This window comes from Panthera onca, chromosome B1 (assembly GCF_046562875.1).
Source record: "Panthera onca isolate mPanOnc1 chromosome B1, mPanOnc1 haplotype 2, whole genome shotgun sequence".
NCBI lineage: Eukaryota > Metazoa > Chordata > Mammalia > Carnivora > Felidae > Panthera > Panthera onca.
In genome coordinates this window covers 70,882,884-70,901,014 of record NC_138342.1, presented here as the reverse complement: position 1 = coordinate 70,901,014, position 18,131 = coordinate 70,882,884, and the positions used below count along the sequence as shown (strand labels likewise).

Here is an 18,131-nt window from a genome sequence, read left to right as displayed (position 1 = left end):
AAAAAAAAAAAAAGGAATTTGGTTGGATAATGTAACTTGAGACGTCCAAGGGCTGAGGCTATTTGGCCAAATGTGAATTATTATTTATATAATATGAATTTTATTTATTTATATAATATTTATATTTATATTTATATAATATTCACATTATATATTTATATATATTATATATTATATATTTATATATATTATATATATTATATATTTATATATATATTTATATATTTATATATATACATATTATATATATTTATATTTATATAATATGAAAATTATATAAAGAATATATTTTCAAACGGTTAAAAATTTTGATACTTTTTAAAAATAGTGCAAATAGTTAACTCCCCTCATTCTAAAAACACACTATTTGTAGATGTTAAAACTGTATGGAGACTTAAAAATAAAAAAAAACTGTATGGAGACTCTAACAGTCAGAGGCAGGGAAAATTACTTAAATAAAATAGACATATTTGCCACATATCGTAATCATGTAATTGTTGTTGGTTTTCCAGAGAATTATCTGCAATTAAAAAAAGAACCCCTGGTTTGTTAACTCAAATCAACTGTATTTTTTTTTTCTACATTCTAATTGCAATCTAAGAGTCAGTTTGTTGAATTGGGTGTAGTGGGCATTTATTTATGATTTTTATAAAAAACAAGGAAACACAGAAGAGTAATAATAGTGCTGTGCAAATGACCTCTGGAATCCAGCTGGGACTCCAATGCTCCCTTCTCCTCTGAGGTTATTAGCATCCTTGTTTGTTTTGACATTTAGAAAGACTCCAAGTCTCACTTTCTGCTGTTTGCAAAGAGCTGAGCTAGTTGAAAAGCAGAGATTGACCGTATTTCGTATGTTGTTTTGGTCTGCCGGTGTTTGTTCCTCAGTGCTGCTGTGGACACGGCCAGCACTGCTTGGAGCGGATTGTTTCTGTGGGTTGTGCAGCCTGGCTGCTGATGTCGTAGTTCCTGATAGTGGCTGCCACGGAACCCTACTCCTTTCCATTTTGCCTGGTCCTCATTTCACCGGAAAACACAGTGGCTGTAGCCGCACATAGATAGACTTTTTTCCTCTTTCCCTTTCCCCCTCTTACCCCTCCCTAGACCTCTCTGGGCTTTGACGTCATGTGTGCTCCTTTCGGTTGCCATAGCAACCCCATTCCCCAAGCCCTCTGTCCGTCTCCTCTGGTAGGTTCCACAATGGTACAGGCAGCATCGCGCTGCACAATGGTTTCCAGGCAGTGAAAGAGGGTGATTCAGCAAGCCACTCTTCTTTTTTTTTTTTTTTTTTTCAAAAAACCTCCCCTTCTTCTTCTTCTTCTTCTTTTTTTTTTTTTTATGGGGGTGGGTGGCGCTTGTTATATGCTTACCTTTTTCTTTTCTTTTTTCATTTTTACAATTTTCCTTTTTTCTCCTCACCCCTCAATACCTAGGGGCTTGAGTGAGTTTAAGATTGGGTTTTCTTGGAAATCACCTGTCCATCACTAATTTTAAACAATTTCCCCACCTCCAAAGAATCTATTCCTTATTACAATTTGGAATGTGGTTAATGAAAAACAAGTAGGGAGGATTTCTGGGGCAAACACTGCTGGATCAGGATCGTAGTTCTCAAGCACGGAATGGTAGGTGCTCTTTGCTCATTCTGGGTTCTAACCTGTTTTTTGGAGGGTGGGGTGATGCCTATTGATTGCTCCTGGTGGGGCGGGAGAGCAAGCATGGGAGAAGTGGGAGAGATGGGGTGGAAAGCAGGTTAATGAAGTGAAGTACCTCTAAGGCAAGAAGCTACCAGCCTTTCCTTGTGTGTGGAGCATCTCTCCCCAGACTTGGGCGTGTGGAAACCTTTCTGTTTGGAGTGAGGGTTGGCAGGGGGTGGGAGGGAGCTTTCTTATTGTGACCAGGGGTTTTTAGACCAATGCAGAGCTACAGAAAGGAAGAGAAGAAAAACAGCCGGGGGGGGGGGGGGGGGGGGGGGGGGGGGGGAAGAGGGGGAAGGAGGGAGAGAGAGAAAAGGAGAGGTGGGGAGAGAGACGGAGAGAGAGAGAACAGCTGTGCTTGTTAGAAGTGCTGACCTCAGTCCTATATCTGAGAAATGCTCTGGGTTCCATAAAACATCAAAAAATCATGTCTTTAAGTATACATTTATGTTTACTTCCTGAGAGGTATAATTTAAATGAATATTTTGGAACATATTTACATATTTTTAGTAGGGAATAGTATTTATATATTTTAGTTGCAAAACTAATGGCATTACTCTTGCAGAGACATTCTAGGCTGAATTTGGGCTGGGAAGAGGAACACAGGACAGGGGTCAGGATAGAGATTAGAGAAAACATTGGCACTGCAGTCGCAAAGGTAAGGGGTCCCTTTAAGAAAGTGATCTCCTATCACAGCAGGCAGCATTTTTTTTTAATGGCAGGGTTCCCATATTCTGTGCTGGGATACTGTGTCCCCTAGAAATGTCAGAGCTCTTTTGGGAAAAAATCAGAAATGAGCATGGCAATATACTCATCAGAATTTATGTATTTGTGCCTGCAGCAAAATAAACATGATTTATTGGAAAATCTTCAAGTGAATCAAGGTTAAAGATATCTTAAGAAAAACTGTATATGCATTTTTCCCCTGTACATTGAAATCTAGAGGCTGGCTCTGCTTTTACCTCCTAACACATAACTTCCCAGGTACTGCAATTTAGCTACCGAAAAAGAATGGCTTATCCCATGGCAGTAGGCTCTGAAGGAATCACAAGGTTGTTTACATGGGCTGTCTTTGCTGCAGAGCCTGACAGTGTCTTTACAGCAGCACTGCATGCTTCTGGTGTGTTGATGATAACTTTTATGAACGAACCGGAAAGAGGCAGGCTAAGTCATGGGACAGGCCACAGTTCAGATTGCAGGAAAATAAGTGCACTCAGCATTGCCAGCCCAAGGTCCAATTTCCTCCTTGCATCCCTAGTCTGCTACTTGCCAGACCCAGGAAGATCTCACAGAATGCTGATCACCGTATTAAAAATGGTTGCAGGAATGACCACTTCTCTCAGAGTGGCTTCTGTACATTTTCTACCTTAGGTGAGCATATATGCTGCGAATATAGATAGTGATGCTCATGCATGAGCTCAGAAGCTTCAGACTCTACTTCAGAACCTTTGGATTTAGGGGCAGGACAGTTTGGATGAGCAGTTTTGCTGCTTTTGGTACGTATTCCTTTTCTGCCTCGATCTCACTCTTAATTGACATGAAGTACCAGGTTAGCTTATTTTATTACACAGAGCAAACGATTTTCTCTTCCCCACAACGGAACAGCAAATCAGATGACAAAGGTGGCATGACCTTAGATATTAAAGAGTCTTCATGCTTCCTCATTTGCACATCACTCTCTCCTGTTGTTGCAAAATATCTTTAATTTGATGGGCTCCTGGCATTACAAAATCTTCGCAGTTTTGGTAAAAAAATTTTTTTTGATGATGAGGCAGTGAGAAATCATCTGTAGAGTGGAGAAATCAGCTGCCTCCAGCTTCCTGCTTGCTTGCCCCAGAACAGCATCTGCTGTTGGGAGGAGTGTGTTTGTCATGCTGGAAGGGGATGTTTATGAACAGATCCCAGAGGGACCGAGTGTGTTTTGCTGTCATTGTCTGGTATGTCTGCAGCTATTAGTATTTAATGGTTTCATAGTACGTGGTCAATGATTTTCAAGGTTAGAATGAACTGAGACTTGGTTGTGGATGCTATAAAATAAATGTACGTTTTTAAATTACAGGAAATTCATAGGATTTCCCTTGTTAGTATATCTTATAAGAATATCATAAGCGAAAGGTATCTGCCTAGCCAAAATAATATGAAAAAGCCTCCCATGTTTAAAGGTAAAGCGTCCCATATTTAAAGGTCTTTTTTTGTTTTGTTGTTGTTGTTGTTGTTGTTGTTGTTGTTGTTGTTTAGTTTTATTGTGGCTTTATGTAAATGAATATATTTCTTTGGATGTAATCTTAGGGAAAAAGTCTTTTAATACTGATGATAAAAAATAAAGACAAACTAGGGTCTTTCTTGTTTGTGAAACATGGGGGCAAATATTCTCTCTTCCTGCTCTAGTTGTGACTTCAGGTCACATTTGGAGCTCAAAAGACTTTGCATGAAATTGGTGGGTTCAAATCAAATGATTGCTTACTTGCTTATGAGAATAATGGGTCTCAAAGCAAGTCTTCCTTCGATCAGAATAAGAAGTAAACAAATTGACACTTAAAATTCTTTCTCCATTGTGCCTACTATCTCCTCTTGTAGTCTCCTTTAAGCTTTTGGTTGGACGCTGCAACACTTGGGCAAAAAGAACCATAAAGTGTCCAGTAATGACAGAAAGGAATACAATGCTGTATTTGCTGCAGACTATTTCTTTCTTACCACACATGCATCTCTTACACCTCCTTCTGAGGACCGAAGATTTAGATAAAGTTGGGCCTATGGACTACTGGGGGAATGCTTATTGGGAAAGGAGAACAAGACCCATTTATCCCTTTAGTATATTAAATATATTTATTGCATTATATGAGTATGATATGAGACACTGCTGCTGATTAGAGAAAAGATCATGCTGTACATTGATTATTTCTCTTTGAAAGAGAAAATGTAATTTAGAATTGTAGCTTGGATTTTCAGAAATTTATCTCTCCGTACATGTTTTCATGGCAAAGTTGTAAGGTTTTGACTAAAGATTTTTCAGTTTGAGTACATTTTATCCTTATGAGAAAATCAAGGCAAAGGGTGGGGGAGAGTGAAAAATCCATATGTTTTAGGGTACTATCCTACCCTCTCCCCCATGTCTTATTGTGAATCTTGGTAGAAACTCCAAATGGAGAACTCAGGTGATATTAAAAATCCTTAAATAAAAAGAAACATTTTGGCTTGAAAAGTGCTACAAATTTATACTTATTTTTGATAAAGAATTTTCTAGGTGAATTGATGCTTTAGGTCCATAATAAGCCACTATGACCTTTCTCACTGTTCTTATCTCTGAGATGTGAAAGCCATAGGTTTATAAAGCTAATGTTCTTAGGAGTGGAAAGTAAAGATTGAATGGAAAAAGAGATGACTCTAGGTTCCTTAGAAACATTCTTAACCCACAGTTGCTCTGAAATCTCATACAGTGTGCAGGTGTAAGTGAAATTCCCCTACAGGCCAATCAGGAATTTGCAGAGTAACCTGCTCAGTAATAAACAGGATTTTTGCTACATTGTGTGTGTGTGTGTGTGTGTGTGTGTGTGTGTGTGTGTGTGTTAGAATGCAGGGAAAAACCCCCACCACCCAGCAGTGATTTAAAGTACTAGAAATTCATCTTAGTGACTTCTCTTCATAGAAGTAAAACTGCTCCTAGTTTCTGGATGTTAACCTGCCTGGGTTCTCCATGTGCTTCCTGAAAATGGGTTTCTTCAAGTAATTGTCCTCTTCTCATACACTGGAAGTAGGATGTGAGCACTGGTAGTGAAGTAAAGCTCTTAGGCCCATTTATTTGGCAAGGTTTCTTCAGTGTCTGTACTTCCTCTGTCATTGCAGTTATCACACTATCTAGTAATTACATATTCCTGTTTCCTGTGTAAACAGATTATACTAAAGTATAATCTCCACCAAGTACTGACTGTGTCTGTTTGGCACATTGTTGGGGCTCAATAAATAGTCCTTGGATGAATGTCTCCTGTGTACAGTGTTCTCTGCTAAGTGCAATGGAAGGAAGAGTTTGGAGCCATTTGGGAGCATATAATCATTTAGGGAGATGAGGTTAAATAACAAGGATGGTGGTATATGATCAAGGGCTCCTATTAGTGATTTGACACTAAATGTAATAGGAATTCAGAGGAAAAATAAATTCCTGTCCTCTGAAATGGTGGTAGGTGACATTGGAGGTCACACTGGGATGTTCACAGAGCAGGAGAGTGTGGTGTGGAAGGAATTCTTAGCAGTAAGTTGTAAGCACCTGGCCAGGAAAGGGACTCTTAGTTGGGGCAGAGAGGATGGTTTTATTTGGATATTGTGAGCATACTTTCAAAAGTTCTAGAAATTAAAACTCATGGTTTGATAATGGGTAGAACATTGGAAATTGGTACAATCTTGGAGAATCTGGTCCATTATAATCACAAAAAGTAACAGTAACAGATTGAAGTTACAAACCTATTTTTGTAACTAGATCAGATTAGGAAAAACATACATACAGGTCTGTTTCCAGCTTCAGACCAATTTCAGTTTAGTTTTATTCTATTTCAAATACTTCAGAGGTTTTTGAACTTCTTCTTTTATCGGTAAGCATGTAACCCATTTTTCCAATGAAATCTTATGTGAAAAGCAGAATATGCAAACATGCAAGGGTGGAACTGTTTCCATAGAAGCTGAGTAGGGTGCCTTGTATCTCAAAACCAAACTGATATAACAAAACCCAAATATCATGTCAGATTTTATGTCAAGATTTTAAAATATCCAGCTACTCTGGTATTGGTAACCCCAAAGTTCTTGTGCTTGTGATAAATTTGAATAGAGTAAACCAGCCTGGGATGTTTTATTCCCTCCTCCTGTGTGCCATCGCTCATTTTCAATTATCTTTGTCAGTCTTTTGATTTCCTAATGCAGATGAAATTCCCATTTAAGTGTTCAAATCAAACTCATTCTGTGTTTTTGCTTTGATTTTAGGCTAGCGTGAGGAACACCAAAGGCAGGACCATCTCAGATCTTCATTATGGCAACTCATGCAAGAGGCTGTTGAATTAGAACCATTTCCTATAGATGAGAAACCATACAAGCAGTGGTGAGTTGCAAATTTAAAAATATTCCACAGCAGAAAACATATGATCTTTATAACTCATGTAAATATTGCATGTGATTTAGTGTATGGATCTGAAGAAATACTGCTCCAAATAATGTGAAGTAAAGAAATGAAAATAAACAGGACAGAATGTTTGATTGATGGTGCAGTGCTATTACTGCCACATAGAGTAGCATGAAGTCTTGGGGTACATGGGTAAATTGTGTCACACCAGGGACAGGAGGGTGCTACTGCCCTGGACGATACCAGTCTGTGTAAGATGGCTGCAGTGAACAATTTCATGTTGCTGAGTTAACAGTCGAGTGACATTATTTTTCAGTGGTTTTTATTATTTGCAACATAATTCCACATTTTACCAATTTACCCTGTAGGTAAAAGAATTGGTTCTCTGTGAAAAGAACCTGTAATGCTCAATACCTTTCAGGAATGCACACACACACACACACACACACACACTCACTCACTCTTATGTCAACATATAGGAATATATATAAGAATGTATATAATATATATATATATATATATATATATATATATATATATATATTAACATAGCATTTAGATCCTTGCAAATAAGGGGAGAGAAATCATATCACAGTTTTATAAAATGCAATTCATAGACATTTACCCTACAGATCCTTGTGCCTAATACAGCAACATTAAAAGTAGATCCAGTTTTGGGGCACCTGGGTGGCTCAGTCTGTTGAGTGTCCAACTTCAACTGAGGTCATAATCTCGTGGTTTGAGAGTTTGAGCCCCATACTGGGCTCGCTGCTGTCAACCCTGTCAGCGCAAAGCCAACTTCAGCTCTTCTGTTCCCCTCTCTCTGCCCATCTCCAACTTGCGCTTTCCCCAAAATAAATAAATATATTTTAAAAAGTAGATCCAGTTTCTCTGCTAGTTGGAATAATTTTTAAAACTTATTATCTTATAAAAATATCAGCACACACAGGCAGAATATTTTTTATAAAATACTTGATGCTTTATAGTCATCAAAGTCAATAATCAATAGACTCCAGCAGAGATGAAGCAGTTATACTCTGTCAAATAACTTTGAGAAATAGTGTATGACAGCAAGATTCCAAAAGAAGCTGTTTTGAACTGGTGATCAATATATCTCTTTCGTTTGCTTAGTGGCTTATGTAACTCTGGGTAGGTGGGCTTTCTTGTGAATTAATGCATAAGCCATAACTACAGAAGACTGATGAAATTAACCCTGTACTTCTTTCACATCATGATTTTCATTACAGTCTGCTTACAGTTATATCGAGAAAGTAGATATAATAGCCATCGCTATGCTGTGCTTAATCACCATGTACTAAATGAGTGTTTGTTATTAAGGAGAATAGTATGTAATTGCCAATAATGAACCATATAGGGTCTAAAGGAAGGGCAACTTTATATGGTTGAACTTAACGTTTTGCATTATGTGTCACTCCCAGTGATGTAGAAAACATATATTGCCCCGTCTTAAACATTTACTCATTAAGCAAACATTTATTGAGAATCTGTGATGTAGACATTATCCTTGACTCTTGGGATAGATGAAAGAGATAGTACCTGCCTTAAAGAAGCTTTCAGTCTACAGAGTGTGGTGCTTACGCTAAAATGTGCCATTAATTGGGGGGAGATAGTGTTCAAAGAGTGTGGTACTTACACACTGGGCGGTTAAATGGGTAGACATGCAGTGCTAAAGGAAGTGCCCCAGAGACTCTAATAAAGATGGGTTGGGAATTTGTCAAGGCTTCCTGAAGGGAGTGATATTTTAGCTGAATGTTAAGGACAATGAGAAATAATCAGTGGAAGGGAACAGTGGGAATACTTTTGAAGGGCCCAAAGGTTTAACAGAGTATGATTTTTTGGGAGCACACTGTGCCATTTACTGTGCTAGGGCATAAATGGGGGTGTAGAAATGAAACTGAAGAGGGGTACTGGAGACATATCATGAAGGATCTCTTAAATAAAGCTAAAAAATTTGGACTTTATGCCAATATGAAGAGCTTTTAAAATATTCTAAGTAGGAGAATGACACGATCAGGTTTATTTTTTAATTGTGAAATATATCATAGACACAGAAACGTGTATAAAACAAATATAGTTTAAGGAATAATTATAAAGCAAACCTCATATAACCACCATTCATATTAAGGAATAGACTCTTAGTAAGTACCTATGTGTTCCTTTAAGATCACATGCTTTTTCTTCTCCACTAAAGGTGACCACTAATCACTATTTTGCCTCTTATCACATTTGTTCCTTGTTCCTTTGCTTTTCTTTGTAGGTTTTCCATCTTACAGTCATAGTATATATATACATATATATATGTATGTATATATATTCTTAATCAACTGATTTTGCTGAACATTATAAGATTCTTCTACATTAATGTATGTAGTTTATTCATTTAATTATGTAGTATTCTACTCCATGAATATACCAAATTTACTTATCCATTTTACTGTTGGTGAATATTTGGATTGTTTCTGTATTACTTATGCTAATTTATGTGCATAACCTTTATTTATATATATATAAATATATTTATTATAAATAATATATTTGTAATAAAGTTATTAGTTATATATAGTTATATATATAGTTACTCATAGATTCTAGTATACATGTGTAAAATCTTCTTCAGGAAAGGAACTACTGAATTTGGGGGTATGTGCACATTCAGGTTTTCCAAATAATGCTAGAATATTGTCCCCATATCGGTTATATCAGTTTACACTCCCATCAGCAAGGGAAGTTCTCTATTCTCACCAACATTTCATTTATAAGTTCTTAAGTTTCACTAATCAGGTGGGTACATAATTGTACTCATGGAAGTATTAATTGGCTTTTTGCTGATTACTAATGGGGAAGAACATCTTTTCATTTTTTATTGGTCATTTGATTTTCTTTTGTGAAGTACCTACTCAAGTGTTTATGAGATTTGTCTTTCAAAATAATAACTAGCATTTATTGAGTTCTTACTGTGTAATTGCTTGTGCTAAGCACTTTGCAAGGCATTTAATCTTCATATCATCCTTATGATTTACAGATAAGGGAACTCAGGTTTAGAGATGTTAAATAACTTGCTAACAGTCATACAGCTAAGAGACAGATTTAGCATTTGGGGGCTTTCTGACCCCAGAGTTCTTCAATTTCTTGGATAGCCTTTGGAAGAAGATAGACTGAGTCAGAGAGAACACCTAATGTGGTCTATTGAAGGAATCCAGTTAAAAAATCATAGGAACATAAACCAAAGAATCACCAGTAAAATGTAAGTACAAAGCAACTGGACTCAGTACTGAATGTTGTGGGTAAAGAAGAGGCAGAATATATAAAGTCTCGTTACTTGTTGGTTAGGTATAGTCAACATTAGTCATACAGTGTATATTTATATTCCAGGTGTTGTGATTAGGTGTAAAGAATTACGATTCCATGATTCAATAAGAGATGAATTTAGTTCTGGGTACCTGGGTGGCTCAGCCAGTTAAGTGTTCAACTCTTGATTTCAGCTCAGGACATGATCTCATGGTTCCCTAGATCAAGCCCCGCGTGGAGCTCTGTGCTCTGCCTCTGCTTCTCTCTCTACCCCTCCCCTGCTCTCTCTCTCAAAATAAGTAAATATTAAAAAAAAAAAAAGAAATGAATTTAGTTCATGGGACCATCAAATTTAGGGTAGAGAGACCACCGTGTTCATTCAACTCTTCACTGTTTTAAAATGTGGAACCTGGTGCAAAAAGAGCTTAAGTGGCTTGTTCAAGATCACATGTTATGAAGTGTCAGATAAAGACTAGATATCAGGCTGGCAAAGAATGCAAAGGAGTAACAACTTGCCTGATTTTTAAATTACTTGAAAATGCAATCAACTTACTTTATCTGCTAAACATTTAAAAAATTGTTTTTAACTTTTATCTATTTTTGAGAGACACAGAATGCAAGCAGGACAGAGGCAGAGAGAGAGGGAGACAAAGAATCTGAAGCAGGCTCCAGGCTCTGAGCTGTCATCACAGGGCCTGACACAGGGCTTGAACCCATGAACTGTGAGATCATGACCTGAGCTGAAGTCGGACGCTTAACTGACTCAGCCACCAGGAGCCCCTGCTAAACGTTTTTGTTTTTGTTTTTGTTTGTTTTTTAAGTCAGTTGCCTCATCATCGTTGTTAGGTGGTTTATTTAATGTAGTCTAGAATTCTATTTGCCTGCCCATGATTCTACCAATGGAGCCACCAGATCTGATTTGCTATTGTTACCATGTAACTGCTCTGCTTACCTTTGATACGCTCCATTGGCTATGTAATAAGTTCACTTTTCCTTAACATATACCATACTCCCATTCACCCCCATTTTAGTAACTGGTGATCTTTCGAATTGCCTGGGGACACTAATGTGCTTCATTCTCATCACACACACTCAAATGTTTCTTACCTCTGTGATTTACTTCATACTGTCTATTCTGCCTATATTCATCCCACCCAATCTTTACTTAGTCATTAGCCAACTTTTAAGGCATTTGCAATTGAAAGAATGGTCTGGGGACCAGCAGCGTGAGCATCATGGGCATCATCTGGGGCTTGGTAGAAAAGCCGTATCTCACGTCCCATCCAGATACCCTGGCTCAGAATCTTTCAAACAAGATTCTCACATGATTTCAAGTCTTGGAAGTACTGCGGAGACTCACTCTAGACTTCTCAGGTGTTACCAGAAACCTTCCCTGACTCCTTCCATTGGGAATGCCTTCCTGGTGTTCTCAAAGTAGCCTAGGTATATCTATCTCATTGTATTACATAAATAGTAGCATGTTTTACTATTTATGTGTCTGTGTCTGTGCCTTAGCTTGTGAGTAATTTGACCCAGATCTAATTATCTTTTGGTTTTCCATGCCTAGCACAGTGCCTAATACTTGGTAATACTGAACAAATGTTTGTTGAATGATTGTTTGATGAAAGAAAGAAAACAGAGCAGGAGATAGATACATAGAAAGATAGAAATAGAAGTAGGAAAGAGAATCATAAGGAGAAAAGGCATAAAGCCAAAGGAACTTCATAGAGAAAAAGGTAGACTAAAAAAATTTTTTTTAATATCTCTGGATACAATCTGGAAAGCAGCCTGACAGTCTACAATCTTATTTAAGTAGATTATGTGATAAATGTGAATATTGTTGGCCAAATCCCTCAGAAGCAAAGATTACCTTAATTTTTTATATAATTACAGTATAGTTTTATTGTTGTTGTTTTTGTTGAGTAAATTTTGCTAAAATTTGTTTTACTTTCCTAAACAAAGTATTCTACTTAACTAATCAGAGATTGTTCAGAGTACTGTGGAAAGTGGATAGAGGCTGCAGGTTTGTTTGAAGCTGTATAGAAGACAGAAATAAGAGGCCAGTGAGTGGAGAATAGGCACCATACATAAAAGACCTTTCTGATGGTTAGAATTATTTGTAAGTCCATGCTTTTAGAAGAATAGTGAATTTTCCAGCACTGCATTTAACCATCTTCATGTTTGACCAAATACGACGAACATGTTAGAGATGATACTACTTGATGTGAGAGATTGAACTCAGTGACTTCTAAGGTCTAGGGTTCTTGTGAATTATGAGTCTATAATTGTTCAGAGTAGTGCTGGAAGGATGAGGGTTATAATACATGATTAGAATAGTGGATAACATTTATTGAGTGATTACTTGTGCCACTCACCGTGCAAAGCACTTTGCATGCACTAATTCATTTAATCCTCACAGGAATCCTACTGAGCATTTCCATTTTATAAATGATGAAACTGAAGCATGGGAGATTTAGTAACTTGCCCTAGATCATGCAGCTAGTGTTGGTAGAGCCCAGGGAGTCCAACTGGGGAGCACTTCCTTTTTTATCACTGTGTTGAATCCTTCTCAATATTAAAGATGAAAGTTGGACTCAGTGGAGCTTTAAAACATTGATGTGGTTTAAATTCCAAGTAAGTGTGCTAACAGGAATTCTAAGAAATGATAACATAATCAAAGTAAAAAGAGATAGAAATGAGTGTAACGGGTTTGTGGAACCAAATGCCTTACATATGAGATGAATTAAGAGGATATTCAGAAATTTGTCATTATGGTGCCATTTTGTCTTGTTTTTCAATGGCTACAAGCTACCAAGATGGGAAACCAAGTCCTCAGGAGTATAGTTCACCCTAGTAAAAACAGCGTAACTAGCCCTCATATTGTATAAAAGTTTAAAGGCTTTTCACCAATTGGTGGAACCTCAGGCTGTATCTCCTGGGAAGATGGATTTGGGACTGTCACTGTTTGAGAGGTCCCAAGTAATTTGATGTCCTACTAGGAAAATAATAAGGTGGTCTTTATAAGTTGGCATTTTACTGGAGTTTATTTGAAGAGTAAGTTAGCTTAAATTTTAGCATGTCTCAGATTCTTCGTAGATAATTCTGTGTATTCCAATAACCACTATTAGAGGAACTACTATTAAAATGAAAGTATGAGATCTTAATGAAAATTTGGTTAACACAAAAAATGTTTTCAGGGGCACCTGGGTGGCTCAGTCAGTTAGGTGTCTGACTTTGGCTCAGGTCATGATCTTGTGGTTTGTGAGTTCGAGCCCCGTGTTGGTCTCTGTGCTAACAGCTTGGAGCTTGGAGCCTGCTTCGGATTCTGTGTCTCCTCCTTTCTCTGCCCCTTCCCCGCTCACACTCTGTCTCTCTCAATAATAAATAAATGTTAAAAAAAAAATAAAGAAAATAAAAACAAAAACAAAAAAACGTGTTCAGATTAGGGCCTGTTGGAAAATTTAGTCCATAGTGTAGCAGCATTCATTACATGTGATAATCTATTATTTATAGTGCAGATATCAGAAATTATACATGCTGGATATCTCACAGTTTTCTTTCTAGTTGTACTTTTGGAAATTCTAGGTGGTTTGTTTGTTCTTTAAATCCTTAAGTCCCACTTTTTTTTTTGGTCCCCTAAGGCCCACTTTTAAGCACCTTTAAATTTGAGAGTGGATAACTTTGATGATATTGTCTTTAGAAAATCATTTATAAGTCTTAAGAATCAAAATAATTCTTTTTTGAAATTTAATTTAATAAGATTTAAAGATATTCTACTCCCTTACTCCCCTCTAAAAGATTGAATAAAACATGTTAGGCAAAACCTGTGTGAAATAGTGGGTAGGAAACAAGTTAAACTATTTTTTGTCTTTTATGAGTTTAAGCCAAATACATCATGTCATATGTCTGTTGACTGTCCTCTTGCCAACCAGGGTCCAGGTCAGCAACGTGGACTGTCACAGGCAATCATATCTGTTATGTTTCACTTCTTTTTAGTCTTGGTCCTGAGTACAGATGTCTGGCTCTGTGTTATAATTTAAGGAGCCAAAACACCCTCTAGTTTTCTGCTTCTGAACCTGATATAATATGTGAAATTCTCACTTACTTCTTTGGTTGAAGACTGTTTCTATTAAAATAGAAATTTTGTGAGGTAAATTGTTTGTTCCTTTTAATTAAAGCATGAGATGATACTCAAAAGGCCAGGACCAAGTGGACTACCTTGGTGAGGGTCACCTTGGCCAATGAAGGTACTTCATGAGAAGGGAAAGCAGCTTCATGGACAGCTGGAAGGGAAGAATAGGCCAGATGGAGGCTTACAAGAGTCTTGAAGACAGACTTACCAATGCTCAATTTTGCTTTACCTGACCCCCTTTAGTTATCTTTAGCTTCATATCATCACTCTAAATCAAAAGATAAGATATTTGAGTTATAGGAAGTCACTTCTAATTATTAAGACTTCATTATCCATGAGGGAGATAGTTTATGCACAGGCAACCAAACTGACTGCATCTACTTTCCAGATTTGTATCATTCTTTATATTAAAATTATCTGCTGCTATTAAAGGGCTAGTGTGTACAAATGTTTGCTCATTGATTTACCTATGAGAGGGATCTATTAAAATTTACCTTTAACAATCATGGTTTCCAAGCTGTACTGGGATTTGCCAACATATCAGGTGAAACTATTGGCATCTTGATTACCTAAGCTATCATATCAATACAACAGATTTACATGAGGGTTAACAGATATTTTCAATTGACAGATTACTGTGGTAGAATCTTTGAAGAATGAATAAGATACAATTATTTCCTCCTTCCCTTCCTCCCTTTGTTCCTTTTCCTTCCTTCATTCCTTCCTTTGATCCTCCCTTCCTTCCTTCCTTTCTTCCTCCTTCCCTTCCTTCCTTCCTTCCTTCCTTCCTTCCTTCCTTCCTTCCCTCCTTCCCTCCTTCCCTCCTTCTCCCTCAAATATTTACTGGCTGTCTCCTCTATGCTAGGTACAGCAACAATAAAGATAAATTCTATTTAGTCCCTGCCCTTAAGCAGCTCATTACCAAATCTGGGGCCTTGGGATGGGGAGAGAAAGGGAAAACACTTGTAAATAGATGAATCTCATATATAGGATAGTTGCTTTAATACATCCTGAGTTCAGGGAATAGTACAATTACAAAGTCAACTACTCTATTGGGATTCTGCAGAAAGACATGAGTACCAGTGTTCTAAAGCAGCAGTTCTCAGACTTTGTGGTCTCATGATCCTTTTACGCTCTTCAAAATGGTTAACCATGAGCTTTTGTTTATGTGGGTTATATCCATTCGTATAAACCATATTAGAAATTAAGATATAAATTTAAAATATTTATGTAATTCATTTATGAATTAGCAACAGTAAACCCATTACATGTTAACATAAAGTATATATCTTTTTATGAAAATTATTTTTTACAAAGCAGAAATAGTAGTTACAAAGTGGCATTGTTTTATATTTTTGCATATCTGTTTTATGATTAGTTTAAAAGAAGATGGCTGAATTCTCTTATATACTTACAGCTTCAATCTGTTGTTATATAACACATCATGCAGCCTCTTGAATACTCTACTGTACATCTGAGAGTAAATGCGAGTGAAGGCAGCAAAATATTTCTTATAATTATTTGGAATTAGTTTTGACCTCAGGGATCTCCCCCTCTGCCTAAAGGAGGTCTTGGAGATCCTCAAGGGGTCTTGCGTACTATACTTTGAGAACCACTTCTAAAAAGTATCTGTTGTGTGTAATGAATTAATATCTCTTTTATGCATCTAGAATGGTACTAATTGTGTACCAGCCTTAGAAAAACAGAAAATAGTATGCTTGGTTATTCAGAGGAGGAACTCTAGATGAGAAAGACTATAAGACTATAACCTCGATGAAGGCAGAGAGATCAATTTATCTTTTTTACTCACTAGCTGTCACAGGGCCTGACACATAGTTGACTTTCTGGAAATTTCAATGATACAACATTCTGCTAAGACTGCTATGTACTTTCATAAGTCACTATAAATCTGGGCAGAATATGGTGAGTGCCACAAATGTTAAATGCGTGTTGTGGAGTTGGAGGGAGTAGGTATTTTCAACTGAGGTATTAGAAGGGATTCATGGAGGAGAGGGCATTGGAGTGGAGTTGTAAAGATAATTTGGTAGTCAGTGTTGGAGTTGGAAAGGTTACTTCTAGTAGGAGAAACAGAATAAGCAAGGATAAGAGTGGGTTTGGGGTTCAGAAGTTTAGGTTGTGACTTAGGGATGGAGAACATGGCAGTCAGAGATATGGTAGAGAAAATAGATTGGAGCCAGACTGAGGGAGATTGTGAATGATCTATGAAGGAGTTTGGGTCTGTTTCTATAGACAATGAAGAGCAATTCTGTTTTCCGAGCAGGCTTAAGAAAATGATCTTAGCAGCAATGTTGAGAGTGGTTTGGAGAGGAGCGAGAATGGAGGCAGGATGAGCACTTACAGGAAAGAAGGAAATGATAATCCAGTTTGAAGAAGACAGTCAGAACCAGACCAGTGGAAAGGGATCTAGTATATAGGAAGGCTTCCAGGTTTCAGGGAATTTGGAGTAAGAAGTTGTAAAAGAGGTAGTGTTTCAGTCAGTAAGGAAGGAAAATCCTGGATTATTTATGAGTTCATTATAAGTCCAGTCACAGTATTAATAAGCAGTTTTACACAGGTCCTTGGGCTTTGGTTTTTCCATTTGTAAAATGTAGAAATGGATTGCTTGCCTATTTGTGTCACAAGAGTCCCTGTAAGGATGTAAGGATAAATGAGCTGTTTTGACAGAAAAGCGCTGTTAATCTAAGCCATCAATAATAAAAATGAGAATGTTTGCCAGGTGCTTTTGCTCCTATGTTGAAGGCTGCTATGTAAATATGAAATACTGCCTGGAACTATTGTCACTGTTAATAATAGTAAAGTCATTACCACAAAATGCCTACGTAGCAAACTTGTTCTCTGTCAATTCTAAAGTGAGAAGATGAAGCCAGGCATGAAGTCCATTCTATTTTGTTTGTTATGAATTTTGCTTGTTGTAAACTATTTTCCTGGTTAGTAGAAAGCCATTTTAATAGTATTCAGATTTCATTGTATCTCATTATTTTCATCACTCTATTCTGGTCAGGTTTTCCATCACTATCAGGGGCCTCATTATCCTGACTTTTGCATTCTATGCAAATGGAAGTGGGACTACATTTGATGTGTCAGTACTTGCATCTGTGCTTTTGTTAATTGTGGCTCCTTCCATTAATTTAACACATAACTATATGGTATGCTCCAGAGATAGAATGCTTGGGTTCAAACCCAAATTCTATTACTTCATATGAAATCCTGGCTAAATCACATGATCTCTTAAGATTCAGTTTCTTTACCTGGAAAATGGTACTAATAATGGTGCTAATCTCATATGGCTATTGTGAAAGTAATGAATGCAAAGCACATAGCCTTAAGTGCTCAGTAACTGCACGGTGTTGTTGTTTTTGACCAAATTTATTACCATTGTCATCAACATATCGTTTTTTTTTTCTAATCAGGATCTTTTTCCATACTTTTTAAATTCATTATTTGTCTTCCAATAATTAATTTGTGACCACACAATTAATCATCCACCTTTTCTTTACCTAGAATAACATTTTGAAGAATTCCCCAAATTTTAAATTTTACTAATTTCATATATATATCTATATCTGTATCTATATCTTATCTCCCTCCTGGGCTTTGTTTTACCCAGCAAATCAAGTATTTAATTCTGCTGTGAATATAAGGGATCCAATGACTTGTTCTAACCATCTGACTGGTATTATTTCCCATGGCACACTGCTATCCTCCCACACAATGTTTCTGTAGACAGAATTCTCTTGCCATCTTCCTTTTTACTCTAGTATTTTGTTCAATCTGTTCTCAAGATCTCTAACAGTCTGTTTCTGTCCTTGATATTGATCATGCCTCTAAAGGCACCTTCCTGTATTAGCTCGGATCCATTGAGATCTGTTTGGAA

The 18,131-nt window shown here is 37.0% G+C and overlaps 1 protein-coding gene across 5 annotated transcripts in view; it reads left to right on the top strand.

Moving 5' to 3' along the window:
• The first annotated feature begins 1,071 nt into the window (after positions 1-1,071).
• MAPK10 (mitogen-activated protein kinase 10) overlaps positions 1,072-18,131 on the top strand; it is a 315,034-nt gene continuing 297,974 nt past the window's right edge. For 2 of the 5 annotated variants that reach the window (XM_060655680.3, XM_060655679.3), the window contains exons 1-2: positions 1,183-1,619; positions 6,660-6,774. The gene's annotated coding sequence lies outside the window, so the exon portion shown is untranslated. Of the gene's footprint in view, positions 1,620-6,659; positions 6,775-18,131 lie in introns of all 5 variants that reach the window. The other 3 variants (XM_060655676.3, XM_078445951.2, XM_060655675.3) reach the window with 3 other exon arrangements.